Genomic DNA, 23,233 nt, shown 5'->3' with positions numbered 1-23,233 from the left:
TGATTTTACTGTTGCCACCATTAGTTCCTTTACAGAAATGAATACCATAGGAAGCTAAATGAACTACATTGTGACGAAAAGTAAGAAACCGACTGAGGGATGTCCACAGTGAACGGTTGGTCTGAGTCTGATTGAGTGAGGCTGATGACAGAGACTAATTAGAGCCCAGCTGAGGGGGATCCAAGGGTGAAAGGCAATATCCCGATGTAAAGGTTAACAGAAGGAACTTTTTGTGTTGGCGTATCAGTCACTCTGAAGCAAGAGATTTTGCACAAAAAGAGACTTGGGCACAGAATGCCCTGATACTGAGAAAAGAAACTGTAAGATCATGCCGAAGAACCCCAGGTACTCGAGAGTCACGCCTTGTCCGGTGCTAAACGCGTGGGGAATGGAGACCCCGGCCGTAACATCCTGACTTATTAGTTTGAGAACACTTCTTTCTTTTCTTGTGAACATTATCCCACACTCTTTTGTAGCATAGCGATAAGGATTGGCAACAGGTTTCTTAGTATAGGCCCTTTTATTTGACTAGACTCTACATGTACAATATTATTATTATTTGATGGTCGAAGCTTGCTCGCATCTTAGATTTAGATTAGGCGTTTATCTCCCTTGAACTGTGATCTCTTGTGTCCGTCTTACTTTGATGCCATGCCTTTCTTACACAACCCAGATCACTCAGAGCCGGGAGCGAGATTGGGTGCATACCTCTGACCAAGGAACAACGTCTGGACGGTCTCAAACCCCCACGCATGTCGGAGTTGAGTACCCATGGCTAACACCACCAGGGGGTAAAAGAGGCTCCTTGTTGAAAGTGACTTTTGCAGGTGCAAATGGAGAAGAAAGAAATGTTAAGAAGTGCATGGAAACCAAGAGTGCACCAAAATCCTCGGCAGACTGGGGTTGGTTGGCAACGCCGCTGGCGCAAGCTTCGGACCTATAACTCCTTGCTACCCAGGGATCACTCTTACGCTTGGCCTCATGGAATATGAGAGGTTTTACGCATCTGTTCAAGAAAGAGGGGTTGGACGTGGCATTCTATGACATATGTTGTATGCAGGAGCCGTGGCTATCGCCTAAGCCGATGTGCGAAGGATTTGATATTTGCTTAATCCTGCTATGCAGAAAGAGGTGGGAAGGCCCTCGGCAGGCCTCCTGACATTGGTGAAGAGGGGTGGTCCATGCACCATTCTGGAGTAAAGAAATCTTAACCCCTTTATGCAAATAGTGACTTTGTCTTGGGAAGAGGGTGGAGGTTCAAGACCCGCTGTTACTAATCATAATCAATATGTATTGGAACCCTATCGGGATAGAGGAGGAAGACTTTGTGGGGGTGGTCACTAATGTGATAGATGATTTGCGAATAATAATGAATGACCCTCATATAGTGTCATGTGGATATCTTAACATAAAAGGTTTTGATAAAGCAGGAATAAAGATGCCCAAGAGGTTGCCGTGTACAAAAGCGGCCCTCTGGGTCTCAGGACTCAAAGAGCGAGATGTGGGTATGGTGAACTGTCAATTAAGAGGGGATATTCCGGGAAAGGTGACATGGTCTCGGGGGAGCCAGATAGCACATCTGGATGATTATTTTGTGTCAAGGGGCCCGACTGAATGGCTGAGCAGTTTAGAAATTAAACTGATGACGATAGTGATCCTCACCTCCTGATCCTGACCCTCAGTGGATGTTGGCCCTTGCTCAATGTCAGATGCAATACACCCGAACCAGGGTGGGAACCGCCTTAGAATAACGCCTAAGAACGTCAAAGTTGTTACTGCTAAATATCAAATGAGCCTGAACTCCAACAGTAGGGGGGTAGACTATTCAAGTGCGCTGATGGGCTTCACAGTGAAATCGCATACTGGGGCAAAACAGGAATTTAAGAGGCTGCCTTAACCGAGCCATGAAGTGAGAGAGATGAAGAAAATCCTGAGAGCGGATCTACGATGTATAAATCGCTCAAATAAAGAGGGCGATATGGCTATAAAAAGGAAAAGGAGACAACAATACAGAAACTGGCTATTGGCTAATTGAGCCCAGCGCTTCCAAGAAGATGCAGAAGCTATAATGAAAATGTTGTCGAGTAAAAACACTAGAGATTTATGGATGCTGCTTATTAAAAAAGTCACGTTCAGTGGTGCCCACTGTACCGGAAAAGCTATGGATTAACTACTTCACTGATCTCTTTAATGGCTCGGATTATGGGTCTATGCTTAATCCAGGAAATTGCTCCGACCCTTGCTCCATTGAATTTGACAGGGAATACATTTGGCATCAAATGAAAAAGGTGAATCCCTCTAGAGCTGTGGGCCCGGATGGCCTGAATAATAACACTCTAAAAGAGAATGCAGCGGATTGGGCAGAATTCTGCAGGATTATTTTCAATTTCAGATTTTAGTGGCCAGGAAAATTCCTTTGTCATGGAGCAGGGCACTAATCGTCCAAATATACAAGAAGGGTGATAGGGATGACCCCAAAAATGATATAACCATTTCCCTCCTAGACAACCTGGGGAAGATCTTTGTCTCAATCCTTTTGAAACATCTAAACAATTAGGTCCGTGACTCGGGGCACTCTGATGTAAAACAAGCAGGGTTTGTCTCAGGAGTAGAGACAAGTCTAAATCTGTTCCTGTTAAATGTGCTAAAGATGAGGGTGATTAAAACTAAGTAGAAGGTCTATTTAGCTTTTATAGATCTGGGGCAAGCCTTTGACAGCATCAATAGAGGCAAACTGTGGGAAAATCTGTTGAATTGGCTATGCCCTCCAGATCTTCTGGAGGAAATTAGGGCACTTTATTCTACTACCGCAATCCAAGTAAGAATTGCAGTCAAGGGTCTTCTAACTAAGCCAATCTATACCTTTAGGGGACTGAAGCAAGATTGCCCTTTGGCACCAGTGATCTTCAATTTGTATTAATCGGATATGGCATCTTGCCAAGAAGGGGTAAAGGCATTTCTCCCCAAATTGTATAATCAACCAATCCCGTGGATGATTTAGCTGATGATTTGGTTGTCATCGATCTAACACCAATAGGCCTACAAAGGAGACTGACTCAGCTAGAGTGCTACTTTCAGTTAAATGAACTAAGAATGAATGTACAAAAAAATAAAATTCTGGTGCTCTCTGGTGCCCATGGGAAACGAAAACCGAAATTCAACTGGGTAATCGGCTCCAATAAAATAGAGTGTGTAGACGCGATACCATACTTGGGAGTCTCAATTAATTGTAAAGTGAATGAGAAATTGTGGATGGATGGATGGACTTAGACTAAAGTGTGTAAGGCTGGCCGCACAGACTAAGACATTACAGAGCAGATTTGGTGAATTCACGTTGGCCCCAATAATAACCTTTAATAAGCAAAAGGTTACTCCTATGTTTCTGTATGGAGCTGAAACGGCCCAGAATATGCCTACAGAGATCTGGGAGGTGTTGGAGGGTCTGTTTTGGAAGCAGGTCTTGGGCCTCCCTAAATCCCTGGCAATCTCTCTGATTAGGTTTGAACTAGTCCTAAAGTCCTTGAACTCAATAATGAAATGGAGATCCCTGAGCTTACGCCAGAAATGTATAGAGGACCGTAATCCCCTCCCATTTGATATACTAAAAGCTACTGAGCATAGCAAAGAATGGAGAGGGGTGAGGATTGTGGACTCCTGGAAACTGAGATGCAAAGAATGGCTGGAATCTCTTGCTCTCACCAAAGAGGTACTTGTGAGTAATCTGAATGAAGCCGAGACCCAAATACAACGTGAAATAAATATACGTACATTTAGGAAGTATTTTAGTGATGAACTCGATTATCGCAATGACCGAGTTTTTACCTTCCAATCCAAATTTGATGATACTTACCGCACCGGCTCAAAAGCGAGCAATCCTAACTCTTCACAAGGCAGCTCAGATGTTGAATCCGAAGGAGAATCTTCCCATACTACTTTAACGGGCATCATTACAAACACCAATACTCAGAAAAACAAGAGATTTGCCGTTACAAGAAAGGCATGCAAAGAGGCTTCACCAAGCATGTTCGTTTTTGAGATCCACTTGCAACCTATACATCAACAACAAGCACAATATCAGGGGCAGCTGGAGGGGGCAGGCGGAAGCTCAGACGAAGAGTTAGGAGCAACAGGCAGATTGACCAGATCGGGCTTAAGGAGACAGTTGGTGAAATGACCAATCTAAGTTTAGTCATTAACTTGTCCAACCGGCAACTCACTGAGGCAGAATAGTCTGTCTTAAACAGGGACTTTCCTTTGTTCCAACGCAAGGTACCGATTTCACTAATTCCTGTTACATATCTTCAAATTTGTTAGAAAACTGAAACTCAAAATGTTTTTTGCCAATAGACCGAAGACATTTAAACCAGCACCACCAGAGAGACCTTTGAGCCATTTCTCTACTGATGACATTGAGAATACCCATCTTTTGATGTCCCTAATACAGAAACTTCTGCAAGTCGAGATGACATTCACACAGATTTAGACATACAATCAAGAAACCTTAAACTGAAAGAACCTAAACCCAAATCTAAGTTAATTCCTCAGATGTCTACTGAAAAAATCATTGATACTTTACATCAAGCAGTCATAACTGACATACATCAGCACCTAGATTCTAAATCTAAAAAGCATAATTTGGTGCAACGCAACCTCACTAAAATTGAACAACAGGCTCTTGATGCATTGGCCAGCGATACGAATATAGTTATCAAGGAAGCAGACAAAAGAGGTAATGTGGTTATTATGAATCAAAAAGAGTACATTGGAATGGGACTGAAGCACCTAGAGACACCAGGATGTTAGAAAAAACTAGTATCTAATCCCACTACACCAACAGTACAAGACTTAGGTAGAATAATCATACAATGGCATAGTTTAGGGCTATTGTCGGATGAGGACATTTTTTTTCTATTTATCGCAAAACCAGCCATGCCAACTTTATACATTTTGCCCAAGATTCACAAACCTTTTGAAGGATTAACACCAGTGCGGCCAATTGTGAGTGGAATTGGGTGGGCAATTGAAGGGTTATCGCAATATATCGATAATGCTATTAAAGAACACCTATTTAAATTACCATCCTACATCAGGTACTTTTATTCCTACACGATATCCAATGGCACTCTGAATTTTTACTAGCTACACTAGATGTGTCAGCATTATACACGCCAATTGATCACATCTTGGCCATCAGGGCAATTGATTATACCTATTGAGATTTTTCAGCATCATATTGTTTACATGTTGTTATGTTGAAATCTTTTCTTCAATCTTCATGAAACTATCCATTCCTTTTTAATGGTACATATTACCTTCAGACGAGTGGGGTCGCTATGGGGGCCAAATACGCTCCATCATTGGCCAATCTGTTCATGGCCCAATACGAAGAGACTCATGCACTAGCTAACAGCGTTTTTGACCGTACTGTAATTGTGTGGAGGAGAGCAACATATCTACTAATGCATTATATATATACAACAAACTGAGGCCATGATACAACTAGGAGTTCCCAAACGGGTTATTCAGATATCATCTAATTTGAAGTAAGACAAGGGATAACTGTCAGGTTTCCTTTATTATTACCCCTTTATTGGAGAGTTATAGATTAGTTTTGTGTGGGTAGGAAGTTTTCTATTGTGGTTGGTTTGGCCTTAACCTCTTAATACAGAATCCTGGTTCTGGCCCAAGGCAAGATGGAGTTTCTCAGTGACAGCTCTGATTGGCTAGTGTAGGGGAGGACTGGTCCAAGAGGCCCCCCTCGCCTACGTCTTCTCCCCAGGTGAGGGCTATGGCTCATTGGGCGTCCCCTCATGCCACCCGGGCCCAGGAGGTGGAGGGTTCACCTGCTGAAGACATTGCCCACACGTATTGATTGCCCACATGTATTGAATTTAGCTAGGCCCAGAAACCATTTTGTCTATCAAAGATGGTGTGAGCTCAGCGCACTGTAGCGCGGCCCCCACCCTCGGAGGGGTTCAACTATCCCTGTCCCCGCAGCACCCTGGCAGATCCGCTGCGAGCGCGTTCCCACGAACAAGACGGACATGAGCTAGCATAAAATACTAACACTGTAACATTTCACCTTCCACAATGTATTACTGCTCCCAGCATGACCCGGTCAGCGAGGCCTGGGCGATGAGGAGAACTGTAGAATGGCCCTCCGGTGAAAGCAGAAAAATACCCAAGTGTGTATGCCAAAAACCACTGGTAATACGCGTCCCCTCTTCACAAAACTACTACTACTAAAGAAACCTGTAAAATTGTGTAATGATTGTGGAAACGCATGCTCACATGACACCAGCAATGAAGGACCCACACCCCGCGGTCCCGCGCCATAACTGAACTAATGCTGCTAGAATGCAAGGGAGAATGAATGCAACTATACATAAGGCTCGTGTGAACGACGCGTGCAAATGTGCCCGTCATGTGTATATGTCTAAGCCCTTATATGTCATTACCGCCACGCACGGTGGCGGGTCTCGATCTTTAGGCTCCCCGAACTACACTGCTACCTCACTTAACGCAAATGTGTATGTATATAACTAAATGCTGTAGTTGTTAACATGTAACGTACTAGTAAGGTGCTCAGACTGGCTATATTCGAGAGACACGTAGTTAAGTTGAAATGTATGCTTTCAAGTGATCCAAATGACTATTATAAGAATGTTTAAATGTGTATAATATTCTCACCTAAAAGTCGGCAACACACGAGAAAAATACCTTTGTGAATATGTGCAAGGCCATTTCCCCTCCCACCCTGCGAAGTCTGCCAAACCAGAGAGCTGAGGCCTGCGCCGCGCTGCCCCACCTCCCCCAACTAGGCTGGAGCCGCTTCAAAGATTTGTAGTCCACTCTGCAGCACCCAAGGCCACGGCCTGCCACCTGCATTATTTACAACCCAGCAGTAAACCTCCGCTTGAATACACAGATCCAAAGGCGCCCCCTCGTAAACCCCATAACCCACCGGATTACCTTAGACTTATGACCCTGTGCAATGAAGACACCCAATACTGTAGTAACATACAGCGGCCCATTCATAATCACTTCTAACGAGACAGAAAGACATGTACCGCCCGTCCCATGCACAGAGACTTAGCCCCACGACCGGATGAACTCGGCTGCCATGCCAGGCCCAGCCCAACCCACGAGGCTGACCAGTGACGTCCTCCAGCCAAGGCCAACCACATCGCAGCAGCACCTATAGCTAGTCATCGCCACCCAATCCCATTGAACTTGTGCCCCTTATAGTATGTAGGTTCTGATGATGTGTTTTGTAAATATATACGCCTGTCTTTGCTATTGTCAGACAGAGCGCTCTCGGAGTTTGCAGAGTTCTTTGCATGCCATATTCTCATTGATAAACTCCCATTTACGCTCACCCGCACTCTGTCTTGGCCTTATTCCCATCCTGGGAGAGTCCTTCATTGTCTCTCATTGCGGGGAGGATCGTGCTGGTTGGGGACGCTTGCCTTCACTAGAGAGCACAGCAGAACAACAATGAACATTCTAAACTGTCACTCTTTGCCTTTCATCATCTAAACCCCAGCTGAGAGGATGTGTGTAGTAGCTGCTCCTGCTGAAGTCTTGGGCCTGGTGGATTTAATCCTTCAGGCTCTAGCAGTCGAGCGGCTACTCTTCAGGGGTTTCAGTAGAAGATCCTTGATTGTCAGGAAAAAGTTCTAAAGACTGGAAATCCTGAAGTTCTTTGAAAACCATTCTGAAGATAAGCGACTTCCATTTGGATTTTAAAACCACTGCTCAGCTTTTATCTTCATTTTCAAGTCATTTTAAGTGAGAATTCGTAAAATTTGAGTTTTGAACTTGTAACTTTGAACTGTTTGAGTGCGTAAACTTTGGCGTTCGTTTTGAAAGTAAGCACGAGGTTTGACGTGTGAGCACCTCGTTCGTAACACCTGTGACTTGTTTGCCTTTGGTGTATGGTTGAACTCCTGCGCGTGCAAAAACTCTTCTACTGCTACGAGTTTTCTTCAGCACGTGTGCGCGTCAGAAATTGCTACGGAATCCTCAGCGCGGGGATTTTGTTTTAGCGCGTGTGTTTTGTAAGCGCGTGTGTGCTTAAACGCATGAGTTTTCCAGCGCATGTGTTTTCAAGCACGTGTGTTTTCAAGCGCCTGAACTCTTCTGCGCGTGTGTTCTTCAACGCAGGTGTTCTTCAGCGCGTGGAATCTTCAGTGCGTGTTTTCTTCAGCGCATGGAATCTTCAGCGCAGGTGTTCGTCAGCGTGTGGGATCTTCAGCGTGTGGAATCTTCAGCGCGGGTGTTCTTCAGCGCGGGTGTTCTTCAGCACGTGGGATCTCCAGCGCATGTGTTCTTCAGCGCGTGAGTTCCTTTTGCACGCGTTTCTTCAAGAATCCACGTACCCTATCGCATTGTGAACTTGTTTGGAACTAAAAGAAAAGAATGAGGAACAGAATTCATTAAAGCCAACCTTTACTGGAACTATTTTCAGGTCAAAGCTTCCCAGTTTTGCTAAATATAAAGAAGTTGCTGCTGACTTCAAGCGACTCAAGTAAGAGGTAGAAAGATTTTCAGCAACTTCTGCAATCTTCTCTAAGAAATTTTAGGAGAAGAACCAGGTATGATTCTTTACACTTTAGTTATGGATTTAAAGTCTTTATAAACCCCGATGTTAAGTAAGTAATGAGAGGATTTGTTTTTATGTTATCCACTTCCCCCTTTCCCTTAGGGGTGTAGTTAACAGAGCTGAGTTGTATTTTAGTTCTGAGAATTACACTTCAGGGGGATTTTCAGGAGTTCAGCAGCTTCCGCAGACACAGGAATCCTCTCAGCCTGACAACATTCCTACATTCAGATAGGATGGGCTATTAACGCCAATACCAAATCAGTGACAACTTTCTAATTTTATGGTATTTGTAGATCATCAGAGAAACCGCCACAGTTACAATATACTTGAAACCAACACAGACGGGGTAAGCCTAAAAATATATATACTGGCTTCAACCATCCTCATTTGAGGATATTTCATGAACAGTGTTTAACAACACCTCTTTCTGAAGCTCGCTTTGCAGAGCCATCTAATTTTGATTCCACATATGCAATTCAATGTGATTAACGGCAGATTCAGAGCACCACACTCAATCCCAACCAGGTACTAACCAATACCATGCTACCTAATAGTCGATAAATACACAGCCATTACGGTGATGGTAAGGCAATTACACAATCAAATGGATTCATTGGATAAACTAAATGCATATGCATGGACCAGCATCAGGAAGCTCCACGTGTGTACAAACAAGGCTAACATGCATGTCATGAATTTTGAAGCATAGCAGTAAGCACGTTTAATTGAGGAGATACTAAGATTAGTTTTGATGAGATAATGTTATTATGGTGTAAATATTCTCAATATTGGTTTGTGTGTCTCCTGTGTCTCGTTTGTAATCCCTATCTGCATACCCATCCTGCCTATGATATGCACATATATGTTTCTTTTTCTTGCTAACTGCAAGAGAAAGACGCTGTATCGAAACACGTGTTGGCCGTTCGTACTGTAATGTTAGGCTGAATGTTTTGAAACATCAACATATTAAATTCTTATGGACAAAGCGCATGATACTAGTACAATTTTGTTATACTTCTTAAGTACTCCCACGAGGTGGCTCACCGGAGGAATGAGGAATGCAAAAGAGAATTGGCACTCATTACAAGTCTGCCGGTAACCCGCTGGTGCTGCCGGCAGATTCGCCTTAACGTTTCTGCCGCCTGATATCACAGTAATACAGGGATATTACAGGCGGCGGAGGAACGATAAGTTCCCATTACCGTGGAGTCCTATAGGACTCCACGAAAATGGAAACACTGAAGCACCGGCACCGTTAGTAACCGTGCCGGTGCTACAGTGAAAATTCACCGGGTAGGGGCCAGAGCTACAGGCATGTCAGACCTGCCTGTAGTTCACAGCCCCTACCAGCAGACTTGTAGTTTGCAGGTCCAGAAAGGTTTGCAGTAACCGTTGTTACCAGAATTTTTTCCAAATCGGCACATTTTTATGAGGGCCATTATCTGCAGGTGTTGATGCTGAGCCGTGCAGAGTCCCAATGATAAAAAGAAAGAGAAGAGGGACTAAAGAAAGTCCTATCGAGGGGAAGCGAGGAGCCTTCTGGAGCCCGGGTGTTTTCGAACTCTGAATCAGGGTTGGAAGAAAGGCTGTGCAGGGGAGGCCGGCCGCAGGCTGCAAGAGTCCATTCTGGGTCTGACCCAACTGCGAGGCCGACAGAAAGTGGAGGTGGAGTGATCGCAACAATGTGGACCATCGGGTACCAGAGTGAAGCCAAGACCGTAAGAAATTGAGGACAGTGAAGGTGTGCTGGTACCGTCGAAGCGGGCAAGAAGGGCAGAGGAAACTGCCAACCAGAAACCCCATTGCAAGAAGGACCAGTGACATGCTGCATCCCACGAGAAGGTAAAGGGAGACATGAGAGACCCAGTAGGGATACGGGGGAGGCGAAGAGAGGGACACAATGTACTGTTCCTCACCCCAGTGGCAGCTACAGGGCTATTGGGCAACAGAAAGGTGTAAAGTGCACCACAAAGGATCTCCCTCCTCCCAGTAGTAACAAAATAGCTACTGGATACTGGAAGATTAAACTAAAGCATCCAATGAGAACTTTCTTATTGCAGTGGCAGCACTAAGCCCACTGACCAACTGAGAAGCCTGGGGACCCTAACCACAGTGAAGCAAGCATCTGAGGAGAACTTCCTCGTCGCAGTGGCAGCAATAAGCCCACTGACAACCATTGAAGTGTCTGGGACCCTAACAACAGTGAAGAAAGCATATGAGGAGAACCTTCTCATCACAGTGGCAGTCATAAGCCCACTGACCACCAGATAAGGGTTTGGGACCCTACTGAGAGTGAACCAAGCATCCGAGGAGGACTTCCTTGTCACAGTGGCTGTAATAAGTCCACTGATCACGAGAGAAGGATCTGGGAACCCAATACAAGGGTTCTGAGAACTACCTTGGTGGAGTGCCAATAATAAATCCATTTACCAGGAGAGAAAGGTTTGGGACTTTGCTGGTACCAAGAGAAAGTGGGAAGACATATAGCAAGTTGAAAAACACAAAAAGGAACCTTTTAAATACCAGTAGAAGGGACTCATTCTGCCAGGCATTATTGTGAACTGTACAAACCACTACCAGTAAAAGGGAATCATTCTCCTGGTCCAGAATGTAGATTGTGGAAAGACTGTATGGATTCCGCAAGTGAGGGTAATGGAGTAATTCCCTCTGACAACCTTTATTCCAGGAGAACATTCTTTTAATCATCACTCGAATACCAGGAGAAGGGAGTCAACTTTCTGTTGAATTTATTAGTCTTTAGTTGTGGTGTAAGTTGTGGTGTAAGGGAACGAAGTAGGTTGTGAAACAAGACGGTGGACTTTAATTTTGACGGATCCATTAGTATTAGTTTGAGCCAGGGAATCCTCTCTTAGATGATAGGGATAGTGGAGGTCTTTTTTATGAATAAAAGTCTATAACTAACACCATGCCACCTTTGTGTCAGCTTCCTTCAACACCCTTACAGCTGTTAACATAATGATTTGCCCACTTTTTCTTTTGTTCCCATTCCTGCAACTATTTTATTTTGCATCTCTGCTACCATAATACACTTCACTACATTAGTTTCCATACCTGTACATACTGCAAGTCAGTGTCTATTCTCCCTTGCTTATATAAATCTGCAGTATTGTTTCACTCGTTCACCCCAGGGGTATGTGGAATGCCATGCATTTCCCAGATTTTAAAATGAGATCTTGATTTGCTGATGGTTAAAGGGAGATCCATCTTAATTCAGTATGTTGATGACCTATTGGCAACTTCGTCATTGAAAGCTTACCAACAATACTGCCTTAACCTATTGACGGCTCTTGTTCTGAAGGGTGTGGTGGGTCGGAAGAAGGAGTCGGACACACTGTGACATGTTGATTTTCTTTTAATTAATGAAAATGCATGTGTCTCCCTGTTGCTAGAAGGTTTTCCCTGCCTTACTAAAGTAACTAAAAGGTGCTTGTCTGTCGTCAGAAAGTCCAAAGTAAATGTCCTCAGACCTAAACCTAACGCTACCTGACCTTGCCACTAATGCAAACAACTAAAGTTGGACAAAAGAATGTTTCTCAGCCCCTGGATTTCCCTTTGTGCCTTCTCGGCTACAGCTTTCTCTCATGGCTTTTATGGTGGTGCCTTATTTTGCCAATAAACAAAATATCTATATGTTGCTAATGCTGATCTTCTCTTGACACTCTCTTGGAATTTCTTTCATGAGCTCATGTAGCTCATCCCAACTGTGCATGTGTCTTTTTCTCTTTTTAGTGTTATGCTTATAACGATTCTCGCAAAGAAACTGTCTCACAGTCTTTCCTTTGCTTTCAGGTTTTTCACGTTCTTGAGATCCAACCATTCTAAGGTTTTATAGGATGTTATCTGTGTTAGGAATCCCCCTTGCCTGGGTTTTCTCTACTGGTTTCTTTCTCTTGTTATTTAATTCACTTGGCAAATCATAATTCTTACTATCCTTGTATTTGGAGTGTCTTCCCCACTCTCCAACACAGAGCTCCTGTGGTTGTTTCCCCTATTCCCAGGGTATTTGTTTCCCCCTTTCCTCCCTTTACCACTCACCCGTGTTTGTCAAGCACTTTCTTTGTTCCTAACATATCGACTTATTCACACAACAATAGATTGCCCCAGTCGCCACCTGTCTCTCCCGTTCACCCGTGTACCTTTATTTGTCTAGACCACCCACCATATCTGCAAATATGGGACAGTGTTCCATAAAGAATATCTTTTTAAGAAGAGATATGTACATAACTGGGACGAGTGGAACACAAGAGGAGAGCGGGTATAGTGCGCAGGAGAAGACCGCTGATGTAATAACGCCTTGTAGAGGCGGACTAAGAGGAAGCCGCGGAAAGTGAAGAACGCCAGCTCAAGACGCCAGAGACCCAGCGGAGCAGAGAACGGGGAAGCCATTACGGGGATGGGGAGAGAAAACCTGCCCCACATGGTGGTATGACTACGACCATCCCGTAGTGAGCCAGATGCCCGTCTAACAATGCAGAGACCATTGCAGCAGGGAGCGCTGACAGCTCACACCCGCCAGCATCCCTTGACCACAGCAGCCGGCAGAGATGCAAGGAACGGAATGTTGAAGAAACCTGAGACCGAGAAGTGAGAATGCGAAGCAGGTTACCCAAGCGAGTGCCGAACCCTGCAACTTCACCATGGGTTCTGCTCCTGCAATAACAGTGAGTCAGGGAACAATTCCTAAAAAGAAAAATGGGGGTGGGAGGGCTCATTGACATACCAATTGAATGTGGTGTCCTCAGAACGTAGCATATCAATGTGCCCTCTGAAGAAAGTGGGGAGACTTCTGAACAAAGTAGGGGGCCTCCATCCACCTGCATGTACCCTAAATTGCTCTGAGTTCTGCTGCTCTCGTGCTGATGAGGACTGATCCTGCAGTGACCTTTCTTTGTTCCTAACATATCAACTTATTCGCACTACAATAGATTGCCCCAGTGGCCACCTGTCTCTCCCGTTCACCCCTGTACCTTTATTTGTCTAGACCACCCACCATATCTGCAAATATGGGACAGTGTTCCATAAAGAATATCTTTTTAAGAAGAGATATGTATATAACTGGGACGAGTGGATCACAAGAGGAGAGCGGGTATGGTGCGCAGGAGAAGACCGCTGATGTAATAACGCCTTGTAGAGGCGGACTAAGAGGAAGCCGCGGAAAGTGAAGAACGCCAGCTCAAGACGCCAGAAGCCCAGCGGAGCAGAGAATGGGGAAGCCATTACGAGGATGGGGAGAGAAAACCTGTCCCACATGGTGGTATGACCACGACCATCCCGTAGTGAGCCAGATGCCCATCTAACAATGCAGAGACCATTGCAGCAGGGAGCGCTGACAGCTCACACCCGCCAGCATCCCTTGACCACAGCAGCCGGCAGAGATGCAAGGAACAGAATGTTGAAGAAACCTGAGACTGAGAAGTGAGAATGCGAAGCAGGTTACCCAAGCGAGTGCCGAACCCTGCAACTTCACCATGGGTTCTGCTCCTGCAATAACAGTGAGACAGGGAACAATTCCTAAAAAGAAAAATGGGGGTGGGAGGGCTCATTGACATACCAATTGAATGTGGTGTCCTAAGAACGTAGCATATCAATGTGCCCTCTGAAGAAAGTGGGGAGACTTCTGAACAAAGTAGGGGGCCTCCATCCACCTGCGTGTACCCTATACTGCTCTGAGTTCTGCTGCTCTCGTGCTGATGAGGACTGATCCTGTAGTGACCTTGGGGTTTAGTTCACTCCTGGAATGGGGTTCTGGTTTTCCATTGTTGGGCCCACACACATGCACACTCGAGAACCAGAGCCCATTGTTACGCAGGACCAGGGTCCAGCCCCATGGCAGTGCCAGAAGCTATGGTTACTGCAGAACAGAACCCAATGCTGTTGCAGGGCCAGAGGAAAGGATTGCTGCAGTATTATGTGCTCTAGCACCTTGAAGCGTCTCGTGTGCTAGATGGAATTACCAATAAAGATCTCAGGCAGATAACCGGACAGACGTAAGGAATAAGGAATATGGCAAAGTACTTTATTCTCAGTTTAATAAAGCCGGGTGAACTGCTGCTGATGAACAGACTAATGCTTGCACACTCACACATAAACTTGATTACACAGGTCTTATACTTCAATATGCATCATCTATGACATCATAAATGTTGACGGTGGACTTCTTGAGCTTGGGTGCCTTCATGAGTGTTGCATGCCTCCTCACTGATTATGTTAACCGTGGCTCTAGTATCTATTAGGAAGTCTAGTGGCGTGTCAATAACTTGTATTGTCAGGACAGGGCTGTACTGTGTTGCTGCGCTGTTATTCAGGGCCCATACATATCCCTTTTTCTGCTGGTCCTCGCCTGAGGAAGGCGATTCACTGCTGGAGGACGACTTCATTTCAATGTAGTGGACATAGCGCCTCCAGCCGATGCGTCTAGAACCATCAGACGCCCTTTACTCCTCTCGTGAGTATGCTTTTCTGTGGTTGCACTTGTCTCGCCGCTGCCATTTTGGGTCAGTGTCTGGTCCACCTTTGCGGGGGATTCTTCGGCTGGTAGGGTACGTAGGCGCGTTTTTGCACAATGTCCTGAAGTGGTCATCACCAACACATGTGGCGCATTTTTTCCCAAGTGTAGGGCAGTCCCCTGTGTGGGGGTATTCATACCCGCATCTGTAGCATGTGGTGTTACGCTCACCTGGTCTCTGCGTGGGCATTGGGGCACAGTTGGAGCCCTCCCTGGACTGGACTCCTCAGGTTGAGCTCTTCCGTCGACTGCGATAGTGTAGACTGCTCGAGTTGCTGGTTATACCCCTGGGAGAAGGTAAGAGGCACTGAGAATATTGCGGTGGAAGTGCGACCCCCCCTCGCACCCTTCGTGTCAGAATAACTTGAGCATGCATTTTCCCATATGACCTCAACTGTTTTGTAATGATGAGCTCTCCGTCCTGCTTTCTCTCAGCAGGGGCGCTGTGGACAGACCAAGTTACGTCACTGGTCCGTATGCGTGGTGGCCCAGACAGGCTGCGACCAATCTCGCCTTGGAGGTAAGTTTTTGAAACAATGATTATTGCCTGTAACCTTTGTGCTGATTTTTCCCCAATGATTATTGTCCGTAACGTTGTAATGTCCTTTCTTTCCCCATAGGTATGAAGACGGCCCGCGGAGTCGCGCTGATGGAAGAGCGTTCTAAACGATGCCAAAGAGGATCCAGAAGAGCCCACTAGTAGGTAAGTTGGGTTTCCGGGTGAAGCGCAAGTTTGTGAGTTGCGCGGCCAAGGAGTTAAAAGTTTATGCAGTTGCTAACCTTATGCTTTCTGTCTCCCTTGCAGGTTCAACCAGACGGTGCTTGATTGCGAGCAATGTTCTGAACACCTGTCGGCTGCCAGATGGAAGGATCCTCAAGGATGTTGAGCTTGAAGATGACTCCCATGGTGTCGGGCGTTCGGAACAGGTAAGGATGCAAGGAGCTGCAAGAGTTGGATCAGCGGAGACAGGTAAGATGCGCGGGGTAACTGCAGAGTTGAAATCGGGTAGCAGTGCTTTGAGCGATGGCATGGATGGTCCAAGTTAAGATGCGAGCGGTAGCTGCAGAGATGGATCGGGTAGCGGTGCTTTGAGCGATGGCGTGGCTGGGCTCAGGTAAGATGCGCGCGGTAACTGTAGAGTTGGATCGGATAGCAGTGCTTCGAGCAATGGCGTGGGCGGTCTCAGGTAAAATGAGCGCGGTAGCTGTAGGATGGAGTTCCGGAGCCTGAAGATAAACATGATGAACTGAAAACAGGTAAGGAACTGTAGACGGCAGTAAGCCTTAAGCTGCTCCAACAGACTAACACGAAGCGCCAGCATGCGGGTGGGGCTGGCTTGTATAGCCTGGCCCCAGCCACTCCCTTTAGGTCCCGCCTTGTGGCCCTACCTAACCATGCCCTCTGACTTCTGCACGTGCCTCCAATGTCGTTGGAGGGCCGCGCCCGGCCTGGATGCACGTGCCTTAGGCCCACTGTGTGCAGAGCACACTTTTAGATTAGCTTGGCGCCAAAAGCGCCCGGACTGGGTCCATTGGGACCCTGCAGGGCATGAAGGCAATGGCCCTTGACCAGTGGCCATGACATGTGGCATCTGTGGGTTTTGGGGGCAGTTTCGGTGTCATGAAGAGTTTGTTGACGGCATCCAGGTCGGTGGTCTTCTTCTGTAGACTGACTTTGCCTAGGCTTTCTAACTGGGATTCCACTGCCGCTTCCATGCATGCTAGAGCTAAAATTTCTTCCAGGGGCCGCTGTTTCTGCAGGAGTTTCTTTCGGAATCACAGCCTGCTTTCACCTGAGACCGGAGGGCTTCTACGTTAGAATACCTATGGAGTTTGGAGTGTTTTAGTTTAATTCTTAGTCGGATCACAAAGTTGTCTAAGGATTCTCCCTTCTCCTGGCGTGTTGTGTTAAAGACATGCCTTTCATAGTCGATGTTTGTATGGGGTGTGAAGTATTCCCATAGTTTGGTGTGCAGGTCCTGGTAAGATGCGGTGTCAAGGTTGATTAATTCATCTGCAATGTCCTTGAGCCATGTGTCATCGTTGCGCCCTATGGCCGCCACGTAGCATTTAAAGTCACGTAGCCAGGTCGCCCATCTGGCACCCAGGTTACGAGTGTCTCGTATGTGAAAAGCGTGAGGTAGGTGCAGTACTTGGGAGCCTCTGCCCGGGGGGAGGGACGTGACCTGATGGTCCACCCGCTAACGTCGACGAGATTTCTCCATCAGACATGGCGTGCGGTCTGGTTGCTCTTGGGAGCTTTGGTGGCTAGTTGCGAGGTGGTGGGGCCTCCTGGTAGTTGCTAATTGCTGTGTGTGCTGGTGCGCATGTGTCTGGTGTTGGCGGGTGTGTATGGGCCAGCTCATTGCCAGGGCCTCTGGGCTGTTTCTTTGTGGGCTCCACTGGGCTTCTTGTGGACCCACAGGCAGTGCTGCGCACCTGGCGTGCCTTTGGTCTTGCCTACATGTGCCTCTCCTCGTGAAAAGGGGGAGAAGGGGCCTGGAGACGTGCGAGTAGCTGTAGGAGCCAGGCTGGGCATGAAAGAGTGTCACTGTTAATGGTGCCGGGCCTCCGGTATTGTCTTTCTCCTCCCTCCTTGCATGGGAGTACTGGTGAGGGATGCAGTGTGCTGCGAGCGCATAGGGTGTGTTGCAGGTGGTGCCGGGCCTCCGGCGAGTTTTTTCCTGTCTCTGTCATACCTGTGAGACTGCGCAGGGGATGAAAATGCACCGCCTGTGCTTGGAGGCGCGCCGAAGAGGTGTGCATAATACCCGGCAGCACCCTCTGACTCAGCGCTCTGTCAGAAGCATAGCCCTTGCTCCGGACCCACGTGCGTACCTCTGTCTGGCTTGTACCCTACACATGTTCTTCGGCATCCTCCACGTTGCTTGCTTTGCCAGCATCCCTGGTCTGGGGGTGTCTCGACAGATAGTCGGCCACAGTGTTCTTCCCCGGTCATTACACCAACGACACTTCGTATTCCGTATAGTCAACATCCACCGCTCAATCCAGGCCAGGGGCTTGGAAGACGACCCCACCATGATCAGGTAGCCAGGGCTTGTGATCAGTCACAACCGTCACAGGCCTGCCCAATACATATAGGCGAAAGAGCCTGCACCACCAAAGCACCACGAGCGCGTTGCGCTCGATCTGCGAATATCTCTGCTCCATATCAGAGAAGGCATGGCTGGCAAATGCAATGGGCCTCACCTCACCCTTGAGGGCCATCTTCGCGTCATCGAACGCTGCTTGTTCGAGAGGACCCCACCAGGTGTTATCTTTTCTCATGAGGCTGCTTAGTGGCTCCGATCGTGTGGCCAGGTTCGTTATGAATCGCCCACAATATGTTACCATCCCGAGGAAACTGCAAACCTCAGTCACTGTCTCTGGGGTTTGGCCTTCATGATGTCCTTAAATTTGGGGAGGTCAGGCGACACACTTCCTTCCTTGAACACAAAACCAAAGAACTCAAGGCTGGTTTTCAGGAACTCACACTTCTCCTTGTGCAACATGAGGTCCAGTGCCTGGATGTGTTCAAGAGTCTTGACTAAACGTGCCATGTGTTCCATCCCGACTCTGCGAACACCAGGATATCATCACTGATATTTATGACCCCTTCCAGGTCAGCCAAGGCACCCCTGATGATGTTTTAAAACACCTCAGCAGCGGACGACACACCAAAGCAGAGATGTTTGTACTTGTACAGGCCTTGGTGCGTCGTGAAGGTGGTAATTTACCTTGACTTGTGACTCGGATTTTTGCACGACCTGGTGCTACACAGCCCTCAGATCAAGATTTGAGAAGAACCTTGCGCCTTGCAACTCAGCTATGATGTCATCAATTGTGGGGGTTAGGCGTCTCTCCCTCTTTATCGCCCTGTTGGGCAGCTGCATTTCCACACAGATTCTGACGGAGTCAGGTTGTTTAGGCTTCCGTGCAATGACGATGGCCGTAACACAGGGCATTGGATCTTCGACCTTCTCAATGATATCAAGGTTGATGAGATTTTCCAGTTCTTTGTCCACCAACTCCCTTAGATGAAAAGGGACCCTCCGATGTTTCACGGTGACCGGTCGGATGGAATCATCTATGTGTAGCCCGATCGGCTCACCCACCATTTGTCCAATTCCGATGAAAACCTCTGCCAACCTCTCAGGCACTGCGTGCATATCCACCACATACACACTGTATTCAAAACTCACAATCCCCAGGGCCCATGCAGCTCAATAGGGTGTTTATACTCACATCCATGATGAAGAACATGGCCTTGACTGAACTGGTGCCATGTTCTACTTATGACAAAAATGCAGCGATTAGTGGGATAGGTTGTTCTCCTGCAAACGTGTTAATGCATGCTTTCGGAAGCTTCAGTGACGGAGGATCCTTCATTGCTTCATTGTGTACTCTCACCAAGACGTTGACAGAGACACCTGTGTCCACAAACACCGGAACTGGCGATCCATCTGCTCGCACCATGCACTTCAGCTGTCTTCTGGCCTTTGCTTTCATCACACTCACGCTAGAGATAAAAAAAATGTTCTCTTCATCGTCTTCTTCTTCAACCTCTTGGCTTTCACCCTCCTCCTCCTGGTCAACGAGGGCTACATTCGGTGGGCGCTGCTGTCTGAAGAATCCAGCCCTGACAGGACTTCTCTGGACCACCACCAGAAGCGGTTCTCTACACATACATGCTTAGTGGTCAACATTACCGCACCTCCCACACGCCTTTCCCTTCGCTAGGCACTCAATTGGGTGTGGAAGGTCGTACCCACACTTCAAACATGACTCTGGTGATCTGGTGCCTCTTTTCTTCAGCTGCACTGCGGCCCACAGGCCCCTCTCTCCCCTTTGCCGCGACTTATCGCACATACCTCGTCAATCTTGAGCGAGCATATCGCCACGTCCATCTTGGAAGCATGGGTTTTCACCACCTCATGGGAGCGCCCAAGTTTGAGGATTCGGGTCAGGGTTAGCCCTTGTTCCCGCAGCACTTGATGACATAGCTTGCCAGATGCGCACCCCTGGATCAACTGATCATGAATCATGCCTTGCTCATTCTCCCATGCGCAGGTTGATGCTATACGCCACAGATGTCCATGAAAAGAGTCTAGGGATGTATCATCTATCTGCCTTGCATTGTACATCAGAAACCTCTCATAATCCATGTTAGGAAGTGCAATGAAATGTTCCAGCAATGCATTCTTTGCTTCAACATAGGAATTATCCATCGGTTGTAAAGTCTCTTTGCTTCAACATAGGAATTATCCATCGGTTGTAAAGTCTAAAGATCTGATGCACTGCCGGGACAGCCGAGTATAAAAGGGTTGCCACCTTGCTTTCATCGTCAGTCTCCCGTTTGACCTTGAAGTAAATATCCATTCGGTCAATCCACAAGTTCCATCGCGGACCCAGGCTAGAGGGAGCCCCTGAAATGTCAAACCCTGGCATCGGAACCAGGGCACCCTGTTGGCGTGGTTCCCTCGCTCCCACCTGCGCAACTCCACCAGCAGCGGCTCCACCATCCTGATCATCCAGTATGTCGGTGGCACTCGCAGGAAGCAGACCTTGGGCAGACTGGTCTAGGTCCTCCTCGTACTCGGGATTAGCTGATTCACTGTGCACGTGGACACACAAGCATCCCTCAAAGCCATGGGGCTGCAACCCACAGAGGAAGAAGAAAAGAAATTGGTGTGGCCACTCCCACTGGCCACATGGATTTCACTTGCCTGGACAACCCCTCATCGACACAACTAGTGCTGGAGAAAACCCTAATGTCAAAGTCTTCCCACTGGCCATCCTCCAGAAATAATGAAGAAACAGCCTCTTCCTTGTGCCAAAACGAAACCTCAGGCCCTTATGTGTTGTCCTCTGTGTCACAACTGCAGGCAAAAGAAATCAGAAGACCATGAAAAATTGCCACCAAACCTCAGAAATGTCCATGTGACCGTGGATGGTCCAACAATTTTGCCTGGGAGGCACACAAGCACTCCCCTAAGGAGCTCCGTGACTCGAGCAACAAAGATGGTGGTCGATGTACTGCATGCATCAGCTCTGCGGCCGGTGAACGTTCTTCCCCAAGACGCAACTTGGAATCACTGCTGCCTAGCCCAGCGGGTCGTGCCATAGCAGACAACCTTCTTGGCGCCAATGTTGTATAGACCGCTGCAGGGTTGTGCACACAGCAAGCCCCGTCATCCCCACAGAGGCCACAAGGCACACTGCTCACTATCCGGGCTCTCCACACATGCTCTGCCGCACCACAGGACACGCCCCACTGTGTGTGTGCATGCTGAAAGATCTCACCATGTCAGGGTGGAAAGGAGCTCTAATCGCTATGCACACGCAGAATGCTCGTTAACCCGAGTGCTTTTCTTTGGCACTTGGCAGTACATCATGTGCCAGACAGGAGGGAACACGCCCTAGGGTGCACAGAGGCAGCAGCGGTTTGGCTGCCGCAGCATGAGGCCTTGAAAGTGATAGGTGGTGTTCAGGACACTAAAGGTGTTACGCAACATTGCATAACATGGAGCACTGTGCCACTCACAGTGCCAAGCAGCGCAACACCATTTGCTGGAAACCGCCTTTTATATAGATTTGCTTGGATAATTTTAGTGTTTCTAGCCAATGGGGGAATTTACGTGTTCCGTAATACAAAACAATCACTAAATAAATTATTAAGGTCCATGTGCCATATAGTGATCTATGCAGACTGAGCTTAAAATTCTATTGATATCCACAAAGAAACCGGGTCTATTTGACAGGAATCTGTCAAAAGCAAACTAGTGATGCAGGTTTCAGTGGGAACCGTGATGGTTGTGTAATGCCAGTCCACCCCCATCTTCTTTCACGCATCACGATTTCACCAAACTGGTGGGAATGTTTGACCCAGGCAACATTCCCCCCGCCCCCACTGTAATTAGAAAGACATGAATACAGGTGGGGGCGCTCGAGAGCCCGAGCAAGATGGCGGCTGGTTGAGGGAGCACTGCCGATGGACGACATGCTGAGCCCAATAACTCCTCAAAATCCAGCATAAATACATACCAATGGGGCCAGATGGCATTGGAAGTGCCCATGCAGATACGGGCAAAACCTCGCAGAAAACCTCTCACTGGGGACGGAGGAGTGAGCCGTGGAACCCTGCTGGCGTGGCCTAAGCTGCTGCAGACGCCGCACCAAAAGGCGTGAAACCGGAGACGTGGACTCGAAGCCTTTGATCCGGAGCCTCTACCACGCGGAACCGCCGGACCCGTACAGAGAACAACACCCACGGCAATGCAGGGAAAAATATCACTGCACCAACAAATAAGAAGAACACTGGCGGAGACATAACCGGCACGGTTGAGGCCGGACTCGTAATGAGGCACAGTAACTTGGTTATTTTTAATACAAAATACATTAAGTTATTTAACATAACTTAAAAGCTGTAGTAAATATTTTTTAAAGCGCCAATCAAGTCAAATAAGTCTTAGTTAATTACTTGTAACTGTATTTCTCCAGCATTGGTAGCATTCATAGATTCACATGCTTGAATATTCCCCGTCGTCAGACTGGGAATCCTCGGTGATAAAAATAATGATTAATTTAGCCATGGAAATGGACTCGTTTTTCCAAGTGGTGTGAGACACACGCTATTGATCCTCTCACGCTTCGGTTGAGCAAGTACTTCCCTACTTATTGCACTTAGCCAAAGCAGGTCTTTCGCTGTCTTCAATCAAGGTCCACCTGTCAGCCATTATGGCATACACGACAGCCCCGAAGAAGCAGTCCTTACTCTCCCTTCCGCTGTTAAGGTCTTCCTTAACAGCGGTTCCAGCCTGGAGCTTGAACACGGTGCTAACAGCCCTCATGAGGCATGAGGACACTCATTGTCAATGAAAAACGAGCAGTAAAACAATAAATTGCCAAAATGATGAAGGCCATACCCGTAAATGACACTGCTGACATGCCGTGTCAGGAATAATGTAAATACTTGAATGAAATCGAAACAGCCAAAAATACAGACACAACAGTGTCAAAATGACAGGTAATAGGTAAATGGTAGGTAAAATGAAGTACACAAACCAAACATTATACAGAAGAACAGCATAAAGCACACCGCG

At 47.2% G+C, this 23,233-nt stretch overlaps 1 protein-coding gene across 4 annotated transcripts in view; it reads right to left on the bottom strand.

Moving 5' to 3' along the window:
• LOC138447799 (coiled-coil domain-containing protein 159-like) overlaps positions 1–23,233 on the bottom strand; it is a 1,059,213-nt gene that overhangs the window by 234,133 nt on the left and 801,847 nt on the right. The gene's annotated exons all lie outside the window — the stretch shown is intronic.

This window comes from Ambystoma mexicanum, chromosome 3q (genome assembly GCF_040938575.1).
Source record: "Ambystoma mexicanum isolate Mex_15411 chromosome 3q, UKY_AmexF1_1, whole genome shotgun sequence".
Taxonomy (NCBI): Eukaryota; Metazoa; Chordata; class Amphibia; order Caudata; family Ambystomatidae; genus Ambystoma; species Ambystoma mexicanum.
Note: the sequence above shows the minus strand (reverse complement) of the source record. Positions and strands in the feature narration are given on the sequence as shown.